Genomic DNA, 26,312 nt, shown 5'->3' on the forward strand with positions numbered 1-26,312 from the left:
GCACTTTAATGGTCTCTCATAAATGTGATCCTTCAGCAATTAATGGAGTAAAAAATGGTCCCAGATGATTGAGAAATAGCTAATGCAACACTCGTATTCACGAAATGAGTGAGGCAGGGGTTGGGAATGAAAAGCGGGTGGCCTGGCCACGGTTTGGGCTTAGCTTTTAGCATCAAATATCATTGATAAGACCGCAGATTCCTTTGATATAGGTAAAATAGGGCAGAGTCACTACTGCTTTGTCAAAGAAAGATTACGACTGTCAAATCTGTTCCAATTCTGTGAGGAGTTATCAAGCAAGTTAGATAAAGTACAGACAGTGAACATATTTCATTTGGATTTCGAGAAGACCATTCACAACGTACTTCACAGCAGGTTGCTGAATAATGGAATACACATCTATGCGTTCGACGCAACCATGAGAAATAGAGGATGATCAGAGAGATGTAGGGCTGATCAGGTATAATGTACTGAACTTGCACCTGCTGTCTGGACTGGTGGGGATGCCCGAAAGGAGTTTTTTTGCTTCAGTATTTTCTGGAGCGAGGGGCATTTTTGATAGTGAGAGCACTGTGTACCAGGTTAATCAGCTTGAACATATTAAGTGAGTAAATGTGCTGGAAATTCTGGGAAGAATCAAGATAGATTAGTCCCCAGTCCCAGACCAGATATATCCAAGGTTACTCCAGGGAGTGATGAATGAGATTGCTGGGCTTTTGGCGATGGTCTTTCCAGGGAAACAGTCGAGGATGATTGGAGGATGGACAATGCTAGACCTCTGTTCAAGAAAGTAAATTGGGAAATCTCTGGATTTAGAGGCCAGCCAGTATTATGGCTGTGGAAAGCAAGGTACAAAAAATGATTCTGAGAAATGAGATTTATGACTATTTGAAAAACAATTAGTTTGATTAAAGAGAGCCTGGCTTAGCGATGTGCAGGTTATGCCTCACAAGCCTCATTGAGTTCTTTGAGATGATGAATTCCGAGCAGCGGATGAGGTGTATATGTATTTCAGTGATATTTTTGTGAGTGGTATGGTCTACCTCACAAGACTTTTGAATTATTTGAGAAGATGACTGTACAGGTGGTTGAGGCTAAAGCGGTGAATGTGGTGCTTATGGATTTCAGTAAGGCGTTGGATACGTTTACCCACCGGTAGGCTACTTAAAAAAATAAGGAGGCCTGAGCTTGCCGGTGCTTTGGCGGTTTGGATGGGGAATTAGCTAGCAGAAAGCAGACAGAAGATGGTAGTTGATGGGCGATATTCATCTCGGAGTTCAGTTACTGTTGGTGTACCACAACGTTCTGTTTTCGGGTCACTGTTGCTTTTTTAAAAATAAAATAAGTGACCTGCTTGGAGACGCAGAAGGATGGGTGAGTAAATTTGCAGAGGACGGTCGGTCAAGTTTTGGACAGAACAGAACGATGTTGCAGAATTACATCGATAAGCTGCAGAGCCGGGCTGGGATATGTCAAAAAATTGCGAGGTGATTCACTTTGGAAGGAGCAACAGGAATACAGAGTTCTGGGATGAAGGTAAGATGAGCCGAGAGATCTTGACACGCATGCATTTCGATCGGTGAAAGCTGCCAATCAGTTTGATCGGGTTGCTAACAAGGCATTCGTTAGACTCGCTGGTCGAGAGATTGAATTTCGGAGCCATGAGGTCATGTTGCAACTGCAAAAATCGCTGATGTGGCTGCACTTGGATATTTCATACAGTTCTGTAATCCGTAGAGTAGGTAAATAGAAAGCTTTCGAATGTTTTCAGAGGATGTTTACCAGAATGTTGGCTGGTAAGGAGGGAAGTTCTTACGAGGAACTGCTGAAAGACTCGTGGCGGTTTTCGTTCGAGGGAAAAGGCTCAGAGGTGACGTAATTGTGACATATAAGATAATCAGAGGATTAGGTCGGGTGGGCATTGAGAAAGGACAGAGCTTTAAATTCAGGGCGACAGATGTAGGACAGATGTCAGAGGTAGATTAATTACACTGAGAGTCGTAGTTGTGGAATGCCCTGTCTGTATCAATAATGGACTAGTTATTGTTAATGGCAATTACATGGTCGTTGGATAAACATTAGAATGAAAATGAAATAGTGAAGGTTATACAGACTTCAGGTTGGTTTCACAGGTCGGAGAACATCGTGGGCCGAAGGGCCTGTACTGAACTGTAATGTTCTATGTTCTATATACAATTACATGACGCAGTGGGTTAGTAAGTTTGACGATGACACAAGAATCAGGTGTTGTAGACAGTGTCGAGTGGGTTTGCAGGCTACAACATGAGAGTGACAAGATTAAGGGCTGGATTAGTGACTCAATGGAGAATTCACACCTGGAAGAGAACGTTTCCTTGCTGCGTGTGCAGGAAGGATTCAGTCAGACATCCAGCTGCTGAGACTCCAATAATTTAACAGAGAGATCCAGGAGTTGTTTTTTAAAATTCCGTTCAGCAAAAAAAAAGCGTCTTGTAAGCTCGAGATCTTACAGTTGGAAGGTCTCCAACCATACCACCTCCTCCAACGTGAAATACCAGGGACATATCAGGTCAGCTTCTCTCCCATTTTGATTTTTGATAAGCGGACCACCTGAGATGGCAGTGCAGGGAGAGGAATGTTCCTACTGCATGATATTTGAGATGAAGGACACTATTAATGCACCATCCAAGTATATCTGCAGGAAATGCAGCCACATGTCATTCTCCAATTCCATGTTAGGGAATTGGAGCGAGAGCAGGATCGCTTGGGAGGCAGAGGCTTTGATTGGTTAGCGTCACAGGGGAGCAGTTATTCACAGGGACGAAGAAAGGTGGGCAACTGTTCGAAGGGAGAAAAAAGGTCAGTGGATGGATCCCCTCGGGTGGTTCCTCTGATAAAAAAAAACATGTATACCGTTTTGGATACTGTACGGTGGTAGACCTATCAGGGGTATGCAGTGGGGTAGTCGTCTCTGGCAAATAATCTGTCCCTTTAAACAGAGGGAAGGAGGGAAAGGAGGAGAGTGTTCATCATTGGCAATTCAGATGGAAGGTTTGTTGGGAATGAACAAGACTCACGGTTGGTGTGTTGTCTCCCATGTGCCAGGGCCCGTGCGTTCTCTGATTGTGTCTATGGGCTTATGAACGAAGAGGGTGTCAAGACGCAAGTTGTGGTCCACTTAGGTACCAACGACATAGGTAGAAAGAGGGATATGGATGTAAGGCAGGATTTCAGGGAGTTGGCGTGAAAGCTGAGTGCAAAAACAAACAAAAGTTGATATATCTCGTTTGGAACGCATGCCACGTGATACCGAGGCAAAGAATAGGGAGAGATATCACCTGAAAACATGTCAACAGGGGCGCTGGAGGAGGGAGATTTTCAGGAACTTGGATAATTGGGGCTCATTCTAGGGAAGATTGAACCTCCACAAAAAGGACGGTCTTCACTTGAAACTGAGGGCTACTAAATTCTTGGGTGGGAAATTGGCTGTTGCTATTCGGGTGGGTTTAAATTATCTCAGCAAGGGAAAGGAACATGAGGTGTATTTCCAGTGCACAGGACGATGACAGTAGGGAGGGCATGGACAGTATTTCACCGTCACAGGAATGTGTTAGCAGACACGAAGCTGGTTTGCACTGTGTCCACTTCACGCCATAAGTAATTGAAATAAGCTAGCTGGGCTTGCAGCATGGATACAGATTTGGAACTTCGATTAGTGGCCATTTCAGAGACATGGAAAGCGCTGAGTGAGGAATGGATGTTGCAGTTTCCAGAGTTCACATTTTTCATTAAGAAAAGGCAAGGCGTTGAAGGAGTGGGAAGTGTGTCCTTGTTTGTCAAGGACAGTATAATAGTCGCTGAAGGAACTTTTGACGAGGACTCGTCTACTGAGATTGTATGGGCTGAGGTTTGAACAGGAGAGGAGAGATTACACTGCAGGGAGTTTTTATAAGCTACCACAGACTCCAGGGAGGTGGAGGACAGTATTGGCAACATGATTCTGAGTGGGAGTGAGAGGAACACTGTGGTGATTATGGGGGACTTTAACTTCCCCAACATTGACTGAAAATTCTTTAACTCTAGTAAATCGGATGGATCAGTTTTTGTTAAATGTTTACACGAGAGTTTCCTGGCAATCTACGTTGAAAGGCCATCAAAAATTGAGGCCACACTTGATTTGGTGCCTTGTAATGAAACAAAGCCAGATGTTTGATTTAGTTCTAGGTGAGCACTTTGAAAAGGCAGGCCATAATTCAATTATGTTTAATTTATCGATGCAAAGAGATAGGCACGTGTCACAGGCCAGGAGTTATTGATGGGGGCAAGTGTAACTATAATGCCATTAGACAAGACTTTGGATGTATACAATGGCGTAGCAAAATTAAGGGGATGAGGACAATCGAAGTGTGGAGCTGGTTTGAGGCACAGGCATTGCGCGTCCTTGATAGGTATGTCCCTGTCAGACAGGGAGGAAGTGATACGGTGAAGTAACTGAAGTTAAACGGATGAAGGAGGCTCATGTGTTGATGAGTCAAGATGGCTCAGATGAGGGGATGGGAAGGTACAGAGTAGGCAATTAGGGTTTAAAGAGACAGCTATGAAGAGCAAATAGAGGACATAATGAGTCTTTAGAAGTTGAAATAAAGGAGAACACTAAAGCTTTCTATTGGTATGTGTGGAATAAAAGGATGACTGGGGTAGGAATAGGGCCAGTCAAAGAAAAGAAGTGGGATGTTTTGTATAGACCCTGTGGAGATCGGAGAGATGCGAATCGAATATTTATAATCGCTTATCAATTAGAAAAAATGAGAATATTTTACAGGAGAAGAATGAAATTCGGCACATTGGACTTGAAATGATCGAAGTTATTAAGGAAGGGGTGTTATCATTTCCAGAATGATTGAAAGTAGAGAACTCCTCTGGGCAGGATGGAATTAATCAGAGGGTTTTCTGGGAACTTGGGAGCAGACGGCCGTGCCTTTGGCATTAAACTTTGAGTCGTCATTTTCTGCAGATTTAGTACCAGAGGACTGGAGGATTGGAAATGTTGTGCGCTTGCTCAAGAGGGCAATAGAAATGACCCAGATAATTATAGACCAGTGTGCGTCACTTTTATTGTAGGAAAAGTGTTTTGGAAATAATTATAAGAGATATAAGAGCAGTGGTTAGCTCTGCTGCCACACAGCACCAGAGACCAGGGTTCAATTCCCGACTCGGGCGACTGACTGTGTGGAGTTTGCACATTCTCCGTGTCAGCGTGGGTTTCCTCCGGTTTCCTCCCACAGTCCAAAGATGTTCAGGTCAGGTGAATTGGGCATGCTAAATTGCCCGTAGTATTAGGTAAGGGGTAGATGTAGGGGTAGGGTGGGTTGGTTCGGCGGGCCGGTGTGGACTTGTTGGGCCGAAGGGCTTGTTTCCACACTGTAAGTAATGTAATCTAAAAAAAATATGATTTATAATCATTGGGCAAGCAACAATGTGATTTCAGATAGTCAACATTGTTTTGTCAAGAGCACGTCGTGTCTCACAAAGCTCAATGAGTTTTTTGAGAAGTTAACCATTCTTGTAGATGAGGGTAGGGCAGTTGACGTGGTGTACATGGTCTTCAGTAAAACCTTTGATAACCTTCCACGTGGTAGGCTGTTGGAGAATATGCAGAGGCACGAGATTAAAGTTGATTTTGCAAATTGCATTAGACATTGGGTTTCTGAAAAACAGTCGATTATTGGAGCTTGATGGAAAATATTCAGCCTAGAGTGTGTTACTAGTGGTGTGCCACAAGGATCAGACTTGAAACCACTGCTGTTTTTCATTGTGATGAATCACTTAAACGCAGGCATTGGAGAAAGGGTTTGTAAGTGCAGAAAACGCTAAAGTCGGTAGAGTAGTGGACAGTGTGAAAGCATGTTGCAGGTTACAGGGGAACTTGGATAACCTGCATAATTGAGCAGAGAGATGGAAATGGCGTTCAATGCAGCTGAATGTGAGGAGAATCACTTTGGGAAGAATAACAGGAAGGCAGAATACAGGGTCAATAAAAAGATTCTTGGTACTGTGGATTTGCAGACGGATATTGGAGCACGTGTCCTCAGATCTTGAAAAGTTTCAGTCCAGGTTGATAGTGCTGTTCAGAAGGCGGATGTTATTGTTAGAGGGATTGGGTTCCAGAGCCATGATGCCATGCTGCAACTATACAAAATGCTAGTGTGGTCTCATTTTGAATATGGTGTGCAGTTCTTGTCGAACCATTACAATTATCATGTGGAAGCTTTGGGAAAGGTGCAGAGGAGATTTACTTGGATGTTGCGTGGTATAGAGGGAAGGTCTTATGAGGAAGGTCTGAGAGAGTTGGGTCTTTTGTCATTGGAAATAAAAAGGCTAAGAAGGGATTTGACAGTTACATACAAGATGATCAGAGGATTTGATAGAGAAGACAGTGAAAGTCTTTTTCCTAGGATGACGACGTCAGCTTTTATAAGAGGGAATAACTACAAAGTGAGGGGTGACAAATTCGATTAGAAAGATGTTGAAGCCATTTTTCAAATTTCTTTTGAAAACATGACCAGGCAGAAGGAGTGGCCAGAGAACTTGTCAGTAAGGTTTGTTCAGCTGAAGCTGGTAAGCAGAGTTATTGAGGGATTTGCAGCGATCTCAAATGAGCTATCAACAGATTACGCAGATGGCAAAAAGGCAATTGTGAATGCCTATGTATTGGTACCAGAAGCATATAGACAGCGGTTCTGAAACATAAAGAAGGAACAACGTCAGACGTTTATTGAATTCGAAAGCATTGCACGTGGGAGTTTTTATTCAGGCCTTAAAATAGGTATGGCCTTTTAGCGATTATTCTGCTGGATGGTGTTAAAACTCACTTTGGAATCACTGGTCAAGAAGAAGAAGAAGGCTTATGTTACATCAAAATGTGAAACTCAGTTAGGGTGCTTGAGGGTTACAAGGAAGTCAGGAAAGACCTAAAGAGAGAGCTCAGAAGAGCCACGAAGCGACATGAGAAGTTGATGGCGGATAGGATCAGGGTTAACCCTCAGGCTTTCCACAGGTATGTCAGGAATAAACGAATGACGAGAGTTTAATTAGGGCCAATCAAGAATAATAGAGGGAAGTTGTGTGAGGAGTCAGGGGAGATGGGGAAGCACTAAATAAATATTCTTCGACAGTGTTCACGACAGAAAATGAAAATGTTGGCGAGGAAGGTATGGAGATACTTGCACCTAGCTGGAAGAGTTTGAGGTTCACAAGGAAGAGGTATGAGAAATACTGCAGAGTGTGAAAACATACAAGTCCCCTGTGCCGGATGGGATCTATCCTAGAATCCTCTGGGAAGCAAAGGAAGAGATTGCAGAACCTTTCGCATTGATCTTCAAATCATCATTGTCTACAGGAATAGTGCCTGAGGCCTGGAGCATAGCAAATGTGGTTCCATTTTTCAAAAATGGTAGTAAGACAATCCTGGTAATTACAGACCAATGAGTCTCACTTCAGTTGTTGGCAAAATGTTGGAAAGCTTATAAGAGATAGGATTTATCATCATGTAGAAAATAATAATCTTCTCAGGGACAGTCACCACGGTTTTGTGAAGGGTAGGTTGTGCTTAACGAATCATATTGAGTTTTTTGATAAAGTGACCAAACAGGTAGATGAGACTAAACCGGTTGATGTGGTGTTTATGGATTTCAGCAAGGCGTTCGATAAGGTTCCCCACAATAAGCTATTATACAAAATGTGGAGGAATGGGATTTTAGGAGACATAGCAATCTGGATCAGTAATTGGCCTGCTGAAAGAGAACAGAGGGTTTTAGTTGATGGAGCATGTTCATCTTGGTGTCCAGTTACTAGCGGCGCACCGCATGGGTCGGTGTTGGGTCCACTGCTGTTCGTCATTTTTATAAATGATCTGGATGAGGGCTTAGAAGGGTAGGTCATTAAATTTGCGGGCGACACTAACGTCGGTGCTGTTATGGATAGTGACGAAAGATGTAGTAGGTTGCATAGAGACATAGATACGACTCAGATCTGGGTTAAGAGGTAGAAAATGGAGTTTAATGTGGACAAGTGTGATGTGATACACTTTGGCCGGAGGAATCGGAAAGCAAAGTACTGGGCGAATGGTAGGATTCTTGGAAGTGCAGGTGAGAAGAGAACCCTCGGTGTCCATGTACACATATCCCTGAAAGTTGCTACCCAGATTGACAGGGTTGATAAGAAGGCATACAGTGTTTTGATCTTTATTAATTGAGGGATTGAGTTCAGGAACCAGGAGCGTGAACAGTGGAGTGGTCTGGCTCTCTAAACTGTGAATCTCAGTGTGAACAGTCGGAATAGTCCACAGTCTAACCTGGAAATTTCTCTGCAAACTGCTAGAGTGTTTCCGCTCCTTTACTGCCAATCTGAGTATGAACAGCTAGGATGGTTTAGGTCTCTAACCTAGGAAAATCAGAGTGAACAGCCAGTTTGGTTCACCTCACTAAACAGGGAATCTCCGTGGGAAGAGCCGGGATGGTCGAGTTCCTTTAACGCCAGGTGGTCCCTTAACTGGGAATCCTAGTATGAACAGCTGGGAAAGTCCAGCTCTCTAAACTGGGAATCTCAGTGCGAACAGCCGGGATGGTCGGACTTTCTGAACTGGGTATCTTAATGTGAACAGCCGGAATGTTCCAGCTCTTGAAATTTGGAGTCTCAGTGTGAACAGCTGTGATGGTGTGGCTCAGTAAACTGCAAATCTCAGAGTGATCAAAGGGATGGTCCGGTTCTTTAATTTGGGAATTTCAGTGTGAGCAGCCGGGGAGGTTCAGCCCTCTAAAGAGAGAAGCTCAGTGAGAACAGCCTGAACGATGGATTTCGCTAAACGGGGAATCTCAGTGTGAACAGTCTGGATGGTCCAGCTCTATAAATCTGGAAACTTAATGTGAACAGCCGGGATTCTCCATCTCTCTAAAATGGGAATGTCATTGCGAAATGCTGGGATCGTCCAGTCCCTCAACTGGGAATCTTATGGATTACAGATGAGATGGACAAGCTCTCTCAACTGGGTTTATCAGTGTGAACAGCCGGGATGGTCCAACACTCTACGCTGGGCGTATCAGTGGGTACAACCGGGATGGACTAATTCGTAAATTGGAATTTCAGTGCGAAAATTTGTGACGGCTCACCTGTTTAAACCAGGACTCTTGGTTTGAAAAACTGGGATGGTTTTTCTCCCTAAAATAAGAATCTCAGTGGATTCAGTCAATATCGTCCTGCTTTCCAAACAGAGAATTTCAATGTGAATAGCCGGGGTGGCCGATGCAAAAGTGATGAATGCAGATGCTGGAGAATAGAGTCTAGATTAGAGTCGTGCTGGAAAAGCACAGCAGGTCAGGCAGCAACCAAGGAGCAGGAAAATCAACTTTTCGGGCAAAAGCCCTTAATCGGGAATGAGGCTAGGATGGCCTGGCTGTCTAAAGTGGGAATCTCAGTGTGAATATCCGTGACGGTCCAGCTCTCGAAACTTTGAATCTCAGTTTGACCAGCCGGGATGGTCTCACTCTTTAAATTGAAAATCACAGTGTGATCATCCGGAATGGTCCGGCTCCCTTAACTGGGAATCTCAGTGCTAACAACTAGGATCGTCCTGCTTTCTAAATTGGAAATCTCAATGTGAACAGCCAGAATAGTCCTGCTGTCTGAACTGGGTTTTTCACTGCGATCAGCTGGAATGGTCCAGTTCTCTAAGCTGGGAATCTCGGTGTGAAGAGCTGGGATGTTCCTGCTTTCTAAGTGGGATTCTCTGTGAATAGCGGGATATTTCAACTCTGCAAACTGAGAATCACCGTGTGAACAGCTCGGATGGTCCAGGCCCTTGAACTGGGAATCTCAGTGTGGACATTTGAGATAGTTCAGCTCTCTGAAATGGATATCACACAGTGAACAGATGGGATGGTCCAGTTCTTGAAACTGCGAATCTCAGTTGGAACAGCCGGAATCGTCCTGCTCTCTAAAACTTGGTTTCCCGAAACGATCATCTGGAAAGATACATCTCTCTAAACTGGGAATGCCAGTGTGAACAGCCGTGATGTTCCAGCTCTTTAAACTGGGATTCCAGTGAGAACAGCTGGGTTGGTCCGGGTTTGTGAACTAGGGATCTCAGTGTGAACAGCTTGGATGGTCCAGCTCTCTAAACTGGGAATCATAGTGTCAACAACCGGGATTGTCCAGCTGCCTAAACTGAAATTCACAGTGTGAACATTTGGGATGGTCCTGCTCTCTGAACTGGAAATCTCAGAATGGGCAGGTGGAATGATCAATTTCTTTAAATTGGCAATCACAGTGTGAAAAGCCGGGATAGTACAGGTATGCAAAATGGGTAACTGCATGTGGAGAAGTGGTGTAGTCCGGCACTCTAAATTGAGAATCGCAGTATGAATAGCCGGGATAGTCCAGCGCACTAAACTGCAATCTCAGTGCAAACAGCCAGGATCATTCAGCTCCCAAACCTGGGAATCTCAGAGTGAACTGATGGGGTGGTCCACCTTTCTGACTTGGGAATATTACAGTGAAGTTCGGTGTGGTTCAGCTTTTTAAAGGGGAAGGCCCTATGCAAGCAGCTGGAGGTTCGAGTTCCCCCAACGGGGAATCTCGGTGTAAGCAGCTGGGATGGTCCAGTTCACTGAACTGAGAATTTCTGTCTGGATGGCCGGGATGTTCAATCATTCTAAACTGGGAATCTCAGTCTGAACACACTGGAATGTCAGGCTATCACAAATGTGAATCACGGTGGGAGGAGCTGTGATCGTATAGCTCTCTCAACTGGGAATTTTCCGCGATCGTCCAGCTCTGTAAAGTGGGAATCTCAGTGCAAATAGCCGGGATGTTACAATTCTTTAAACTGAGACTACCAGAGTGAACATCCGGGCTGTTCACCTCTCCGAACTGGGAATGTCAAGGAATGTGAATGTCAAGGAATGTCCAACTCTCTAAAAGGTTCATCTCAGTGTGAAAACCCGGATGGTCCTGCTCGTGAAAATCGAAATGTTCGTGTGAACAGTTGGGTTGGTCCAGACTCTAAACAGTTGTCTCAGAATGAACAGCCGAGTAGGTCCATCTGTCTAAGCTTGGAATCTCAGAGGGAACAGGCAGGGTGGTTCACATCTCTGAATTGAGAATCTCAGTGTGAACGGCAGGGATCGTCTAACTCTATAAAAGGCTAATCTCGGTGTGAATAGCCGGGATGGTCGAGCTCGTTAAAATGGGAAGCTCTGTGCAAACAGTCAGGATGTCCCTGCTCTCTAAACTGGGTATCTTAGTGTGAACAGTGGGTTGGTTCAGACTCTAAACTGGGAATCTCAGAGTGAACAGCCAGATTGTTCCAGCTGTCTAAACTGGGAATCCCAGAGTGAACAGCCAGGGTGGTTCACTTCTCTGAATTGGGAATCTCAGTGTGAACCGCCTGCATGGCTCAGCACTCTAATGGGGAAATTCGGTGAGATTACTGGGATTGATCGAATTCCCTCAATGGGAAATTTCGGTGTGAACAGATGGGATGGTCCAAACCTCTATACTGGGTATCTCAGTATTGCCAGGATGGTTCAGCTCTCTAAAGTGGGAATCTCTGTGTGAACAGCCGGGCTGGTCCAGTCCTTAAACTGGGAAGCTCTGGCTGAACAATCGGGATGTTCCAGACCTTTGAAAGGGAATCTCAGTGTGAGCAGCTGGGATGGTCCAGCCCGGTAAACTGGGAATTCTAATGTGAACAGTCGGGAAGGTCCACAACTTTAATCTGGGAATCTCACTGTGAACAGCCAGCACGGTCCAGGTCTCTAAAATTGGAAATTCAGTGCTAACAAGCTGGATGGTCCTGCTCCCGAGACTGTGAATCTCACTGGCAACAGCCCAAATCGTCTGGCTCTCTAAACTGGGAATCTCAGTGTTATCAGCCCGGATTGTTATCTCTGTAAAACAGGAATGCCAGTGTGAACTTCTATAATGTTCCATCTCAGTAAACAGGGAATCGTAGTATGAACAGCCGGGATTGTCCAGCTCCCAAAACTGGGATTCTTAGTGTGATCAGCCGCGTTGGTTCAAATTTATAAACAGGAAGTCTCAGTCTGCATAGCCAGAATGATTCGGCTTTCGAAACGTGGAACCTCCCCAGGAACAGTTGGAATCTTCCAGCTCTCCAACAGGGAATCTGACTGTGAACAGAGGGGATGTCACAGCTGATTAAAATGGGAATCACATTGTGAACAGCTGGGATCGTCCGGCTCTCTAAACCGGGAATTTCTATGTTAACATTTGGAATGGTTCATCTCAATATTTAATATTACTGTCTGTGAATAATGAGTATTGTGGACGAGTTGTGTTTAATGTTACGGTCTGTGAGTGGTCAGTTTTGTGTAGAGGAGCTTTGTTTAATATTATGGTCGTTGAATCGTGAGTTTTGTGGACGAGGTGTGCTTAATATTACAGCCAATGAATGCTCAGTTTTGTGTTGTGGAACGGTGTTTATTATGAGGTTTGATAATGGTCATTTTTAAACACAGAGCTGTGTTTAATATAACATTATTTGAGTTATCACTTTTATGTTGTCGAGTTCTGTTTGTTCTGTTGGGGAGCTGTTAACATTTCGGACTATGAATGATCAGTTTTGTGTTGGGAGGTATGGTTACTGTTAAGATGAATCAATCGTCGGTGTTCTGTCGGCAAACTGTTGTTAACACTATGACCGACAAAAGACCAGTTTTGTGTTGGGAATTGTAATTAACATTATGGGATATGAATGGTCATTCCGTCCATCGCCCTCTCATTCTCTCTCTCTCGCTCCTTAGTTCATCTGTAAGACTCACCCACACTCTCTATCCCGCCCTCCCTTTGCTCTGTCTCACTGTCTGTCTCTGTCCATCTTATTCTCCCTTTCTATCGCTCATTTCTGCTCGCCCCCATTCTCTCTTTCTCTCGCCCGCACTCTCTTCTTCCTACGCTCCCTCTCCCTCTGTGTGTCTTACCTTCCCACTGTCTCTCGTTTCCTTCCTCCCTGCGCTTGTCTGTCTCTTCCTCCCTGCTCCCATCTCTCTCTCGCTCACTTTCACCTGTCAGAATTTCTGTTTTACCCACCTTCTTTTCGTCAGAATGGCTCTCTAACTCTCTCCCTCCTTCCCTCTCGCTCTGATTGTTTCTCTCCCTCTTACTCTCTCTCTACCTCTTCCTCGGTCTGACTCTCTCACTCTTTTTACCTCCCACTCTGTGCCTATCTCTCTCTCACACACACACGCATAATACACATCCTTTCTCCATTCATCCCCTACTTGATTCTTTCTCCCCCTCGTTCCACCCCATGACCCAATCATTTTTCCTCATTCTGACTGATTTTCTCCTTCCTTCGTTGTCTGAGCTGTATACCGGAGGTGGGAATTGATGCAGATGAGGCAATAACAAGAGGTAGACCAGCTAGTGGGAAGGATTTTCCTGGCAAGGAACCAAGGTATCAGTTAAACTGTGTTTGCTTTAACGCAAGGAGTATCATGAATAAAAGTGACGAACTTAGACCATGGATCAGTACCTGGTGCTATGATGTAGTGGCCATAACAGAGACGTGGGTTTCTCAGGGGCAGGAATGGTTGCTGAATGTTCGAGGGTGTAGAGCATTTCGAACGAATAGGGAGGGCGGAAAGAGGAGGGTGTGTCGCACTACTAATCAGAGAGGGTATCACAGCTACAGAAGATTCCATTGTCGAGGATGATCTGCCTATCGAGTAAGTATGGGTGGAAATTAGGAACAGCAAGGAAGCAGTAACCTCTTCAGGGGTTTACTACAGGCCCCTCAATAGCAGCAGGGAGATGGAAGAAATCATAGGTCAGCAGATTTTGGAAAAGTGTGGACGTCGTAGTTTTGTTGTAATGGGTGAGTTTAACTTTCCCAATATTGATTGGAACCTCTTTCTAGCAGGAGAGTTGAATGGAGCTGTTTTGGTAAGGTGTGTTCAGGAGGGTTTCCGAACTCAGTTCATTGACAGGCCGACGAGGGGAGAGACCCTTCAAGACTTAGTGCTCGGAAATGAGCCGGGGCAGGTGTCAGATCTTGTAGTGGGAGAACATTTTGGTGATATGTTTAATGAACAGTTGTTGCAAGCGATGAATCAATATACCGCTCTGAGACAGGCAAGAAGTGGTAAGATAAAGGAACCTTGGATGACGAGAGCGGTGGAGCTTCTCGTCAAAAGGAAAAAGGTAGCTTAGATAAGGTGGAGGAAGCTAGGGTCAAGCTCAGCTCTACAGGATTACAGGCAGGCGAGGAAGGAGTTTAGAAATGGTCTGACGAGAGCCAGGAGGGGACACGAGAAAGGCTTGGCAGAACGTATTAGTGTGAACACAAAGGCATTTTACACTTATGTGAGGAATAAGAGAATGGTCGAAGAAAGAGGAGGGCTGTTCAGGGATAGCATAGGGAATTTGTGTGTGGAGTCTGAGGAGATAGGGGAAGCCCTAAATGGTTTTAGTTTTTGCTTCTGTCTTTACGAAAGAAACAAACTTTTAGTGAATGAAACCTTTGAAAAGCAGGTGTGCATGCTGAAATGGATAGAGATAGAGGAAGCTGATGTGCTGAAAATTTTGTCAAACATTAAGATTGAGAAGTCGACAGGCCCTGACCAGATTTGTCCTCGGCTGGTTGGGAAATGAGAAATGCAATTGCTTCACCTTGCGAAGATCTTTTCATCCTCGCTCTCCACTGGGGTCGTACCTGAAGACTGGAAAGAGGCAAATGCAATTCCTCTCTTCAAGAAACGAAATAGGTAATTCCCCGGCAATTACAGACCAGTAAGTGTCACGTCTGTCGTCTGCAACGTGTAGAAATGATTCTGAGGAATAGAATTTGTCACCATCTGGAAGAGCATGGCTTGATTAAATGCAGTCAACACGGCTTTGTGGGGGCAGGTCGTGCCTCACAAACCTTATCGAGTTCTTTGACGATGTGACTGGAAAAGTTGATGAGGGTCGAGATGTGGAAGTGGTGTATATGGACTTGAGCAAGGCATTTGATAAGGTTTCCCATGGTCGGCTCATTCCGAAGGTCAGGAGGAATGGGATTCAGAGGAACTTAGCAGTCTGTGTACTGAATTGGCTGGTCAACATAAGACAGCGAGTGATAGTAGAAGGAAAATATTTTGCCTTGAAGTCTGTGGCGAGTGGTGTTCCACAGGACTCGTTCCTTGGGCCTCTATTGTTTGTAATTTTTATTAATGACTTGGATGAGGGGATTGAATGATGGGTCATCATGTTTGCAGATGACACAAAGGTTGATGGTGTCGTTGGGAGTATAGAGGGCTGTTGTAGGCTGCAGCGGGACATTGACAGGATACAGAGATGGGCTGAGAGGTGGCAGATGGAGTTCAACCTGGATAAATGCGAGGTGATGCATTTTGGAAGGTCGAATTTGAAAGCTGAGTACATGATTAAGGATATGATTCTTGGCAGTGTGGAGGAACAGAGGGATCTTGGTGTGCAGGTACATAGATCCTTAAAAGGGCCACTCAAGTTGACAGGGTTATTAAGAAAGCATACGGTGTTTTGACTTTCATTAACGGGGCATTGAGTTGAAGAGTCGTGAGATCTTGTTGTAGGTCTATAAAACTTTGGTTAGGCCTCACTTAGAATACTGCATCAAGTTCTGGTCGCTCTATTAGAAGAAAGACATGGATGCTTTGGAGCGGGGTCAGGACAGGTTTACCAAGATGCTGCCTGGACTGGAGGGTTTATCTTATGAGGAGAGGTTCACTGAACTCGGACTTTTTTCATTGGAGAAAAGGAGGAGAAGAGGGAACCTAATTGAGGTAAACAAGAAAATGAAAGGCATAGGTAGAGTCGATAGCCAGAGCCTATTTCCCAGACCATAAATGACTAGCACGAGGGGCTATAGTTTTAACCTTGTTGGAGGAAAGTGTAGAGGGGATATCAGGCGGGTTCTTTACACAGAGAGTTGTGGGAGCATGGAATGCGTTGCCAGCAGCATTTGTGGAGGCAGGGACATTGGAGACATTTAAGAGACTCCTGGGCATGCATATGGTCACAGAAATTTGAGGGTGCATATATGAAGATCAATGGTCGGCACAATGTCGTGGCCTAATGGGCCTGTTCTGTGCTGTACTGTTCTATGTTCTATGGTCTATGTTCTATGAATCTATCCCTGAAAATTATCTGTAGCAACACCCACACAGTCGTCCAGGTGCGAACGTTTCAGTCTTTTATTGAAGGTACTGCCCACTGTGTTATGTAGCAGTAAATCCTGCGACATAGGGCATCATTTAAAAGGACTGACGAAACTGAACCTGTGCTTGAATAAGGCATTGTGGGCCATTAGCAACTGCAGCATCAAAATCCTTCCTTCCATCATAAAGTCAGTAGTGGGCTGGTTCCAAAATGTTCATCTCGATTTAAATACACCAGTACTGAAGTAGTATATTCAGCCCATCAGGCTGGGACAGAATAAGTCCATTCAGCGATATGAGGCTGTTTCTCAGCAAGTGGAACAAATCATTTAATCTGTTACACAGGAAATGAAAGGCAATATTCTGGCCTTAATAACGGCTAGACTGTAATACAAGGATAACTGTTTACTGAGCCGGAATCAGGAATTGATTATGGATAAATCAGTCGTTATCAGTTTAACACAAATTGACAACTTCATTGACAGTCACTACTGCTGCGTCGTCAACTTTTTTGCAACAATTATCCATTGTTTCGACAATTGGAACAAATGTATTCTAACTAAAATAAGCGGGGCATTAAGTTATCAAGATGAGGTAGAGAATGTGGAAGTGGATAAGCAATGGACGACAGGTTAGCAGATGGAATATAACATGGTTAAATGCGAACGTTTGAATTTTTCAGGAAGAATAAGAGGCTGCATTATACGTGCATATAGAGACATTACAGAGGTTAACGAGATACTGGAGTTTCTCTTTGACCCATTCAGGCATCAGACATATTGCTCCATTTCCCTAATGGTCTGCTCCCTGATGTTCCCTGTGGTCCCATTGCTCTCAGTGCACACGGGATATTTTGATGTGGTTGGTTGGCGGGGAATGGTGCGGCGGAGAGCATTTTAACCGTGTATAAAGCGGATGACCTTTATCTGAGAGGCCATCATTTGTTTCGATGTGGAGAGCTGAAGACCAGAATGGCTGACTGCTTCTGAATGACGAGGCTTTGGCTGCTGCCACGATAGTGTTTATTCAACAACACGATGTACTGCATGTGGGCACACTGCAACATTAATGGAGTGAGAGACTGAGGAGCCAGTCACAAGAGAGAGAACATAAAATAAAAGAATTGTTAGATCAGCTGAAATGATTAGTTATATCACATACTCAATCCACCTCAAAAACAAATTGAATTATCATAAACACACAATTGGCATATGTTCACTAAGGAGCATTGGGAAGACCAAGCTCGTCACAGCCGAACCTGGCAATCTACCGAGAGTAGAACACTGTGCTGACCACAGTGGCGCATTCATCTCTAAACTTGTATTATACACCTGTCCCGAACTTGGAGTTAATCAGACAACAATTACTTGCACAATCTGAACGAAGCACTTTGGAAGAAATTAACATTAATTTTATTGCCCTTCCTCGAAAGTTTTATATATTTTGATGTAGTCTTCCATATTATAGTGAGAATGGATTGGAATGTCCTGTAACAAATTGGGGGAAAATGCTCTGTGTCTCCACGAAGGAAACAACCGAGAAATGTACGAAAGATGGCGGAAGAGTCAGAATGGCCCTGCCCAAGATTTTCTCCTCTGAATTTCTTTTCTTCCTGTTATCCGAAGTGTTTTCTCACCAAACCTCTAACTTTGTAAATTTAGACGGAATGGAATGACGAAGGTTAGTCACGGACCAGAGGCTAGCACAGGATGGCGAGGCCTTGAGACCTCGCAGCTGGAGACTCGTCCCAGTGCGGTCTGGAGACTGAGGCTGCAGTGGTCTGGAGAATTGGCCTTGTGCAGTCGGGAGACTGGACCCGGTGTGGTCTGAAGACAAGGCCCGGTGTAGACTGGAGACTGGGGAGAATGTGGGCTAGAGATGTGATCCGGTGCTGTCTCGAGATTCAGCCCGCTGCCCCTTCAAGACTCGTCCATGCGATCTTCAGAGTGGAACTGGCGTTTTGTGGAGACTAGGCCCGGTGCAGTCTGGAGATTGGGCCAGGTTTGGTGGAGAGATTGGACTCATTCTGCATTAGAGACTGAGTCGAGTGCCGTCCGGACACTGGGACTAGTGCAGTCTGCAGACGGTACACGGTGTAGACTGGGAACTTGACTTGTTGCATTCTGCAGATTTAACCTAGTCGGGTCTGGAGACTGGGCCTCGTGCTGTCTGGAGACTGAACCTGGTGCAGTCTGAAGACTGGGTCTGGAGCAGTCTGGAGACTGGGCCTGGTACAATCAGAGAATTGTGCCCGACAAGGCCTGGACACTGGACATGGTGCAGTCTGGAGATTGGGACTGGGGCAGTCCGAAGGCTTGGTGCACTGTAGTCTAGAAACGTAGCTAGACGCAGACTGGAGACTGACCCCGCGCCGTTCTTGAGACAGGATCCAGTGTAGTCTGGAGACTGGGCCTGGTGCATTCTGGCGACTGGGGCAGTTTGGGTCTGGAAACTGGTACTGGTGCAGTCTGAAGAGTGGGGTCGGTACGGGCTTGGGACTGGGCCCAGCGCAGTCTGGAGATTGGTCCTCCTGCGGTCTTAAGACTCCGCCTATTGTAGTTGAGAGACTGACTTCAGTGCGGGCTGGAGACTGGGTCGAAAACAATCTGAAGTCGAGGCTCGTTGCACTGTGGAGACTCTGCCGGTTTGGGCCGAAAGACCAGGTCTGGTGGAGTCTAGAAACTGCGCTTGATACGGACTGGACACTGGATCCAGCGTGGTCTTAAAACTGGGCCTGGCGCGGCTTGAAGACTCAGCTCGTTGCAGTCTGGACACTTGGCTAGGTGCAGGCTGGAGACTAGACCTGTATCAGTCCAGAGACTTGGCTCGTTGCGGGCTGGACACTCGGCACAGAGCCATCTGGAGAATTCTTCTGGTGCACTCTGGAGTCTGGATCAAATGCAATATGTAGAATGGTCCCTGTGCGGTCTGGAGTCTTGGCCCAGTGCAGTCTGGATCCTGAGCCAAGTCGGTCTGCAGATTCGGTGCTGGCATAGTCTGGGGTTAAAATACTACAAATCGAGTTCATTCTTCCCTCTTTTTTTTCTTCTACCGGCATTCATGCAACATTCTTTTAACTTTGCACCAAATATTCCACTATCTGAAACCAAGTAGCTCGTCCCTATGTTGGTGCGATATGTGATGGTTTTGCGGATTATTCATTGCACTCATTTGAGTGCACATGACAATAAAGCCAATTCAATTCAATTGCGAGAGTGGCTGCTTTTACTGCCTTTTCCAAACAAATCTGGTGCAGTGGCACGGGATGGCCAGCGAAGGTTGGTAATACTTCATTTTTAACACGAGAAAACGACAGACGGACACCGAGTTTGAGAGTGAACAGAGACAGTTTGATCACCATGTCAATAGATTCACTCTGAAAACAAGAGAAACCAATCACTCAGAGGTGTAGTAGCAGAGTTAGGCACATTAATACACAAAAAGCACAAACAAAAATGCAGGCAAGCACAGATAAACACACACACCCACACACACACACACACAAAACAATACACTGAGATCTCTGCTGGCATTCGATCCCTCAATCGTGCCTTGCCATGAAATAATATCATGTCTGATCTGATGTAGTCCTCAAATTCTCTTCCTCTTGGATCATAAGGCAGGGCAAATGACTGAGCTGTTACGTGAGATCCCTTTGGGACCAATGACCATAATTCTATTCATTTGAAGTAGTTCTGGAAGAAGGTAAGCCTGGTCTATAGTTTAAAATTATGCATTAGGACAAAGATAATTGTGATGATATTAGGCAGGAAGTTTCAAAAGATGACTGGGCGAGGCTGTTGGCAGGAAGAGGGACACCTGGCAAGTGGGAACCTTTCAAAAGTGAGATAACGTGGGTTCAGGTAGAGCCTGTTCCTGTTAGACAATGCTAGCAAGAGTAGGAAAAAGAACAAGACCGGGATATTGTGGCTCTGGCATGAGGTATCAGGTAGCAGGGGGGATCAACTGAATCCCTCGACGAGCATCAAGGGTATAGGAATGCATGTGACTGAAATCAGGAGGACAAAACGGGGGCAATAAGTAGCTTTGGCGAATAAGGTTAAGTAGAACCAGAAGAGTTTCTACAAGTTTGTTTAGGGTAAAAGAAAAACTAGGAAGAGAATACGGTCCCTTAACATTTAAACAGCGGTCTTTGTGTGGAACCACAGGAGATGAATTGGGTATATTATGTTTATTGGTTCATGTAGTGACATGAGGACAATGAAAAATTTACAAGTCGCCACATTTGACGCATCCCGAGTTACAAAAGTACACGTTCTTCAACCCCTACCCAGGTACAGAATCCTGGTGCAAAGTGGGACAAATAAAGAAAACAAAATTTAAACCTAAAATATTACAGCCGTTTGTTTAAGAACAGACCAGAAAGAAACATATTTAATGGTTCAACAGCACAGTTCATAACCGCGTGTCCATGACGATTTGTCACTCCACAGCTGGACTCGATTTACCCCCATCTGCTGCCTTGCAGCCTCTTCATGCTCGATGCGTAAGAGCCCACATGAATATCTTTCGTCAGAATTTACTGTGTAGAAGGCCATGGAAGCGAGGGAACTCGGGAAAACAAAAGAAGTGTTGTTCTGTAAGGAGACCACATTACAGAAAAGGAAGTGCTGGTGATCTTAAAATTAATAACTGTAGAAAAATGCATGGGACCTGTTCAAGTGTATCACAGATCATTGTGGGAATCTAGGGAAGAAATTGCAAAACAACTCACAGAGATATTTGTTGCAATTCTTAGAAGCGTCATTGAATCTAAAATGTTAATTCTGATTTATTTGCACAGATGCTGCAAAGCCTGCTGAGGTTTTGCAGCAACATCTGTTTCTTATTTACAGAATACGCAGTTTTTTTTCAATTTTTATTTGTATCATTGACAGCTATGGGTGAGGTGCTGGAGGGCTGGAAGATAGCTAATGTTGATTAATTTTAAAATTGTGCATAGAAAAGCCAGCGACTAACAGACTGGTGACTCTGATGTCAGGGTGGATTCGTCTTTGGTGGAGATTTTGAGAGGCAGCATTTTATATGTATTGAGAAAGGCAAGGATTGACTAAGAATAGTCAGCATGACTGTTTGTGTGGGTAAAACGTCTCTCTCAAACATGATTGAAAAATTTAAGAGGTAACTAAGAAGTCAGATGAAGGTAACGCAGCATACCTTTTCTACAAGACCCCACAAAGCTCGGAATGATAGCCTGATTAATAAGGTTAGATCACAGGGGATCAGTGAGAGCTTGCCAGTTAGACACAAAATTGGCTTGGCAGTCAGTGACAGAGTGTGGTGGTAGAAATTTGTTGTTGCCACTGATGCCTGTGCCACAAGGTCCAGTCTGTTATTGCTCATTATTTTTATGAATTATTTGAATGATAATATAGGAATTATGGATCGTAAACTTTAAGATGAAACTAAAATAAGTGTTTTAGTGGCCATTAAAGAAGGTCATTTAAGAGAAGAATGAGATTTGATGAACTGGACTAGTGGTCTGAAGAATCGTAGATGGCGCTTTTGCAGAAGAAAGTGAAATGTTTCATTATAATAGACATACCAGGGCAGCATTCACACAGTTAACGGTAGCATCCTAGGGAGTGTTAAGGAACAGACAGACCCATGGCTGCAGGTAGATAGTTCCTTGAAAGCAGAGTCGTAGTTAGACAGAGAAGTGAAGAAGGCGTTTGGAACGCTTACCTTCGTTGGTCAGAGCAATAACGATAAGAGTTGGGGTACAAGAAAATGGTCAAATCACATTTGGAGCATTTGCTTTGCAAAAACATGCTATAACCTGGAGAAAATGAAAATGTGTTTCAAATGGAGAGACGGAGACTGGAGTTTTTGTGCTAGAAGGATGCGCTGGGATATTGTTCCATTTGTGTAGGAGGCTGAGGGATGAGCTTCTCAAGGTTTATGAAATCATGAGGACCATGTATAGCGTGAATCCCCAAGGTTCTATCTCCAGGATCCGAGTGCCCAAAACGAGAGACCATCGGTTTAACGTGAGAGGTAAGGGATTTAAAAGGGACAAAAGTGGCTGATGCGACTCAAAGAGTGTGCTGTGCATATGTAACGGGTGTCAGAAGAAGTGGTAGAGGTGAGCACAGTTGCAACCTTTAAACGAGGATTGGATGGGTACATGAATACGAAAGGGTTGGAGGGGTGTGTGTGAAAAGCATAAAAATAGGTTTAGTTTAGTTTCGGAAAACTGGTGAGCATGTACAAGTTGGACCAAAGGGTCTGTTTGCATGTTGTATGAATCAAATAGTCTATGACTCGATAACTCCTTTCTTATCACCAATTGTTCTTTCGCCTCAATTCATTTCCAGTTCAAAGATGCTCTGCAAATACATTCAATGACCGAGTTCTCTTGAATATTTTGAATAGAGTATTCCAGTCATTGATGTTGTGCAAAACACCAAAGGAGCAGCAGAAGCAGAATTATGTTCAAGCACAATCTGTAAAGTTTTGTCTTGCATAATCCCCCTATCTACCATTACCATAAATACGTTCACTGGTTCAGTGACAAGTGTGGGTTAACATGTCAGGTTCAGCAAAATGTGCACCAAAAATCGACAACAATACATTAAAGCTACCACATTCCAAACACCAGAAAGAAAACCTAGTAGAAAGGGAGAAATGTTCCCAAGATGAACAGGCCAACAATCTTGTCACTTTCAGTAATAAATGGCGTTGGACTCTTAATCAACTTACTGGAGGTGGGAGCTCCACATATACCCCTATTCTGAATAGTCGAGCAGCCCTGCACGTCAGAGTAAAAGACAATAATGTAATATTGGCACCATCCTCAGCCAGAAGTATTCAGTCTATGGTTCATCTCATCCTATCAGGATGCCTAGGGAATCACATATTTTTGTTTCAAACAATTCGATTCGCTGCATGTCAGGAAACAGCTGAACGTATTAAATATGATAAAAGCAATTGCCTGTGACGCCATTGCTGAAATAGGACCGAAGACTGGTGCTACAAAACAAGCCGTTTCGTTTTGGGGAAGCGGTTCCGTTATGGCTCCAACTCTAACATCTCCCTGGAATGTGAAAAAATACTCAAATATGTCCGATCCACTAAGAGTACAATAATTACAATCTGACTAATTACCACCCCCTCTGTCCCATCTCAAAAGTCAAAGTCGTGCAAGTTCTTTTTGACAGAGGTGTCAAGCAGCAAAGAAGTAACCTGCTCAGTGTGGTTTCTGATAGGTCCCCAAGCGGAGATGGTGCTGTTGTTCAATTGTTACTTGATTAATAATGCTGATCAGGCTGATCTGGTTTTATTAAAACAATTAACAAAATATCGAAACCTCACGTTCGGTGTCAGTAATAGTTGCCTTGAAATAAATGTCGATTGTAACCACCAGTTTGCCTCACTGATGTACTTTCAGGAAGCTCATCGGCTTTCCTGGACTGGCCTGTAACTGACTCCAGACACACGGACATGTGAAAGCCTCATCAATAGTCTATGAAACGGCCAAACAAGGCCTGCAATGTATCAAACTGTTCTGAGGGCTCAAAGGACAAAGCCGCACTGAACATCCAGCACCAGCCTTGGTATCGGAAAAAGGAACCAGAAGCACAATCCTGTCGACTCAGCAGCTTGTGAAAACATTTCTCGAGCTTTCCAACAGACTTCATAAAAAACACTGAGAATGGAGTAGAACATTCAACACATGAATCTTCCCACTTTCTCTTTCATTGCCAAAAATTTGCTCAATCTATTTATACCCCACAATGGAAGTACCACGCATAGCTTAATGAGCTGGACAATCAGAAAAAAAATAAAGTAGGAACTGCAGCCGTCCCTTTCATCCATCAATTTTGCTCTTCTATTAAATGTAATGACATCTGATGCTCTATCCCCAAATCATAATCCAACTCTTTCCCTTTTGTTTCCAAAAGTACATTTTTTGTTCATTTCCCTGAATTCCACTGTCATATGTGGGAGAGAATTCCCAGGATCACCAGTTGCTCAGTGCAGGCATTGTATTCTCATCTCAGTGCAGAGTGACATACCTGCACCTAATAAGAGTTATTTTGATGTGGAAATTGCATAATCTGCATTGAAGAGCGTGTGAATGCTTTTCTGAACTGAGAGCTGACCAGAGCAGTCTCAGATTTTACTCGGAAATTGGAAACATGTAACATTTGGCTGTGAAATGGATACGTGAGTTCAATGCTGGGTAGACAACAATTCGAATTCATCAGATTAAATTATGCCCCAGGTGACTAAAAAAACAATCAATTGAAGCTGTTGTTTTGCCAACATCGAAACAATGTTTCAGGCGACTGACTGTGTGGAGTTTGCACGTTCTCCCCGTGTCTGCGTGGGTTTCCTCCGGGTGCTCCGGTTTCCTCCCACACTCCAAAGATGTGTAGGTCAGGTGAATTGGCCATGCTAAATTGCCCGTAGTGTTAGGTAAGGGGTAGATGTAGGGGTATGGGTGGGTTACGCTTCGGCGGGGTGGTGTGGACTTGTTGGGCCAAAGGGCCTGTTTCCACACTGTAAGTAATCTAATCTAAATCTAATCTAATCTAATCTAATCTAATCTAATCTAATCTAAATGTGAAGAACCCATTGTGGAGATAACAAATCGCAGGCACTTTGAAAATTAGATAGAGCAACTGCCATCGAGAGAGAGAAAGACCCGATACATTTAAACACTTTGCAGGAAATATACCTTTTCATAGGAAGCATATTCGTAGTAAAAGGAAAGAAAATGGCCCAGGAATAACTTCAAGTGGGAGAAGACCGACACCAATGATGACATTCGCTGTATGTTTGTCGAATACGTTGATGTAGTTTTAATAAGTGTTTTATTGGAACAGTAGATTGTTGTACAGTTGGAGGCATTTAATCAACAATTAAAAGAAAAGAGAGCTTCGAGTTGAGAATACTTGTCCTTCAATGTTCACTTTTATAGGTAATGAATAAATTGATAATATTTACTTTAACTAATGGAATTTGGGAGTTTTCTGTCACTCATATTTTAACTGACTACGATGCGAAACAAGCTCTCTTTGATGTTTGGTTTAATTAACAGAACGTTTCATCGCCATATTGCAACAGTGTCACCGCTAGTGTTCGACCTCCCAGCCGGGTAAAGTATCATCCCTGCTTGAAATCTTTTTCACACTGACAGGGCTTTTTGAATTTCACTGAAATCTCCATTCATTTTCTTAAGACCCAGGAATTCAGGTTGTCGACCCAAACTCTGCTCCCACAACAAGCCTGCCATGCCAGAGAGCAGCCTGATTATCTTTCGCTGCCCTCCCTCTCAGCCATTTGTATTTCACATGATACAGCACAATATCCAGTATTCATGAAGGCACAGTATAGCTACAGTCATACACCCTTACTTCTGTACTCAAATCTCCCTGAAAATAAGGCCAATACACCATTCATTTTGCAAACTGCTCTCTTTATCTTCAATATTAATTTCAGCGACTGGTGTACCAGGAGATCGAGATGCTTTTCAACGTTACAGCTACACACGCTGTGGGTCTATGTATATTGGTTCCCGTACCAATCACTTCCATTCCCAGTACTGACTTCGGGCTTCGGAACTTACAGTCCTGAAGGATCTCGGATTTCTGTACAGAGGGAAACAGCAAAATAACAGCAACGTGCGTGGAAAGATCAACATTTTTCAACCAATCCCTTAAAAATGATAAGCTGCCCGCCTGTTTTTCCGACAAAAGTGCGAACAACACATCTCCTCACATTGCTCTTCATCTGCCACGTATTTGCCCATTTGCTTACTTGTCACCATCAGCTTGGAGTTTCTTTACATCCTCCTAAAACACTCACAAATCCAGTTTTGTGCTGTCAGCAGAAGTGGAAAATCTCACGCAAACAACATTTGATATGCGTTGTAAATAACTGTGACGCAAGCATGGATTCCTGCAATATTCTGCTTGCCATTTATTTCCACTCCAAAAACAAAGAGACCTGTTCATTCTGACTCATTGTTTCCTGTCAGCTCTCTCATTCTTACTCCCTGCCAGTATTTCAGGTACAGCTATTGCACAAGAGTCTTCGGACTTCATCTAAAATCTTTCTGAATATCAAATTTCACTGTATCCATTGCTTCAACATAATGTATTTAACAGT

This window comes from Chiloscyllium punctatum, chromosome 19 (genome assembly GCF_047496795.1).
Source record: "Chiloscyllium punctatum isolate Juve2018m chromosome 19, sChiPun1.3, whole genome shotgun sequence".
Taxonomy (NCBI): Eukaryota; Metazoa; Chordata; class Chondrichthyes; order Orectolobiformes; family Hemiscylliidae; genus Chiloscyllium; species Chiloscyllium punctatum.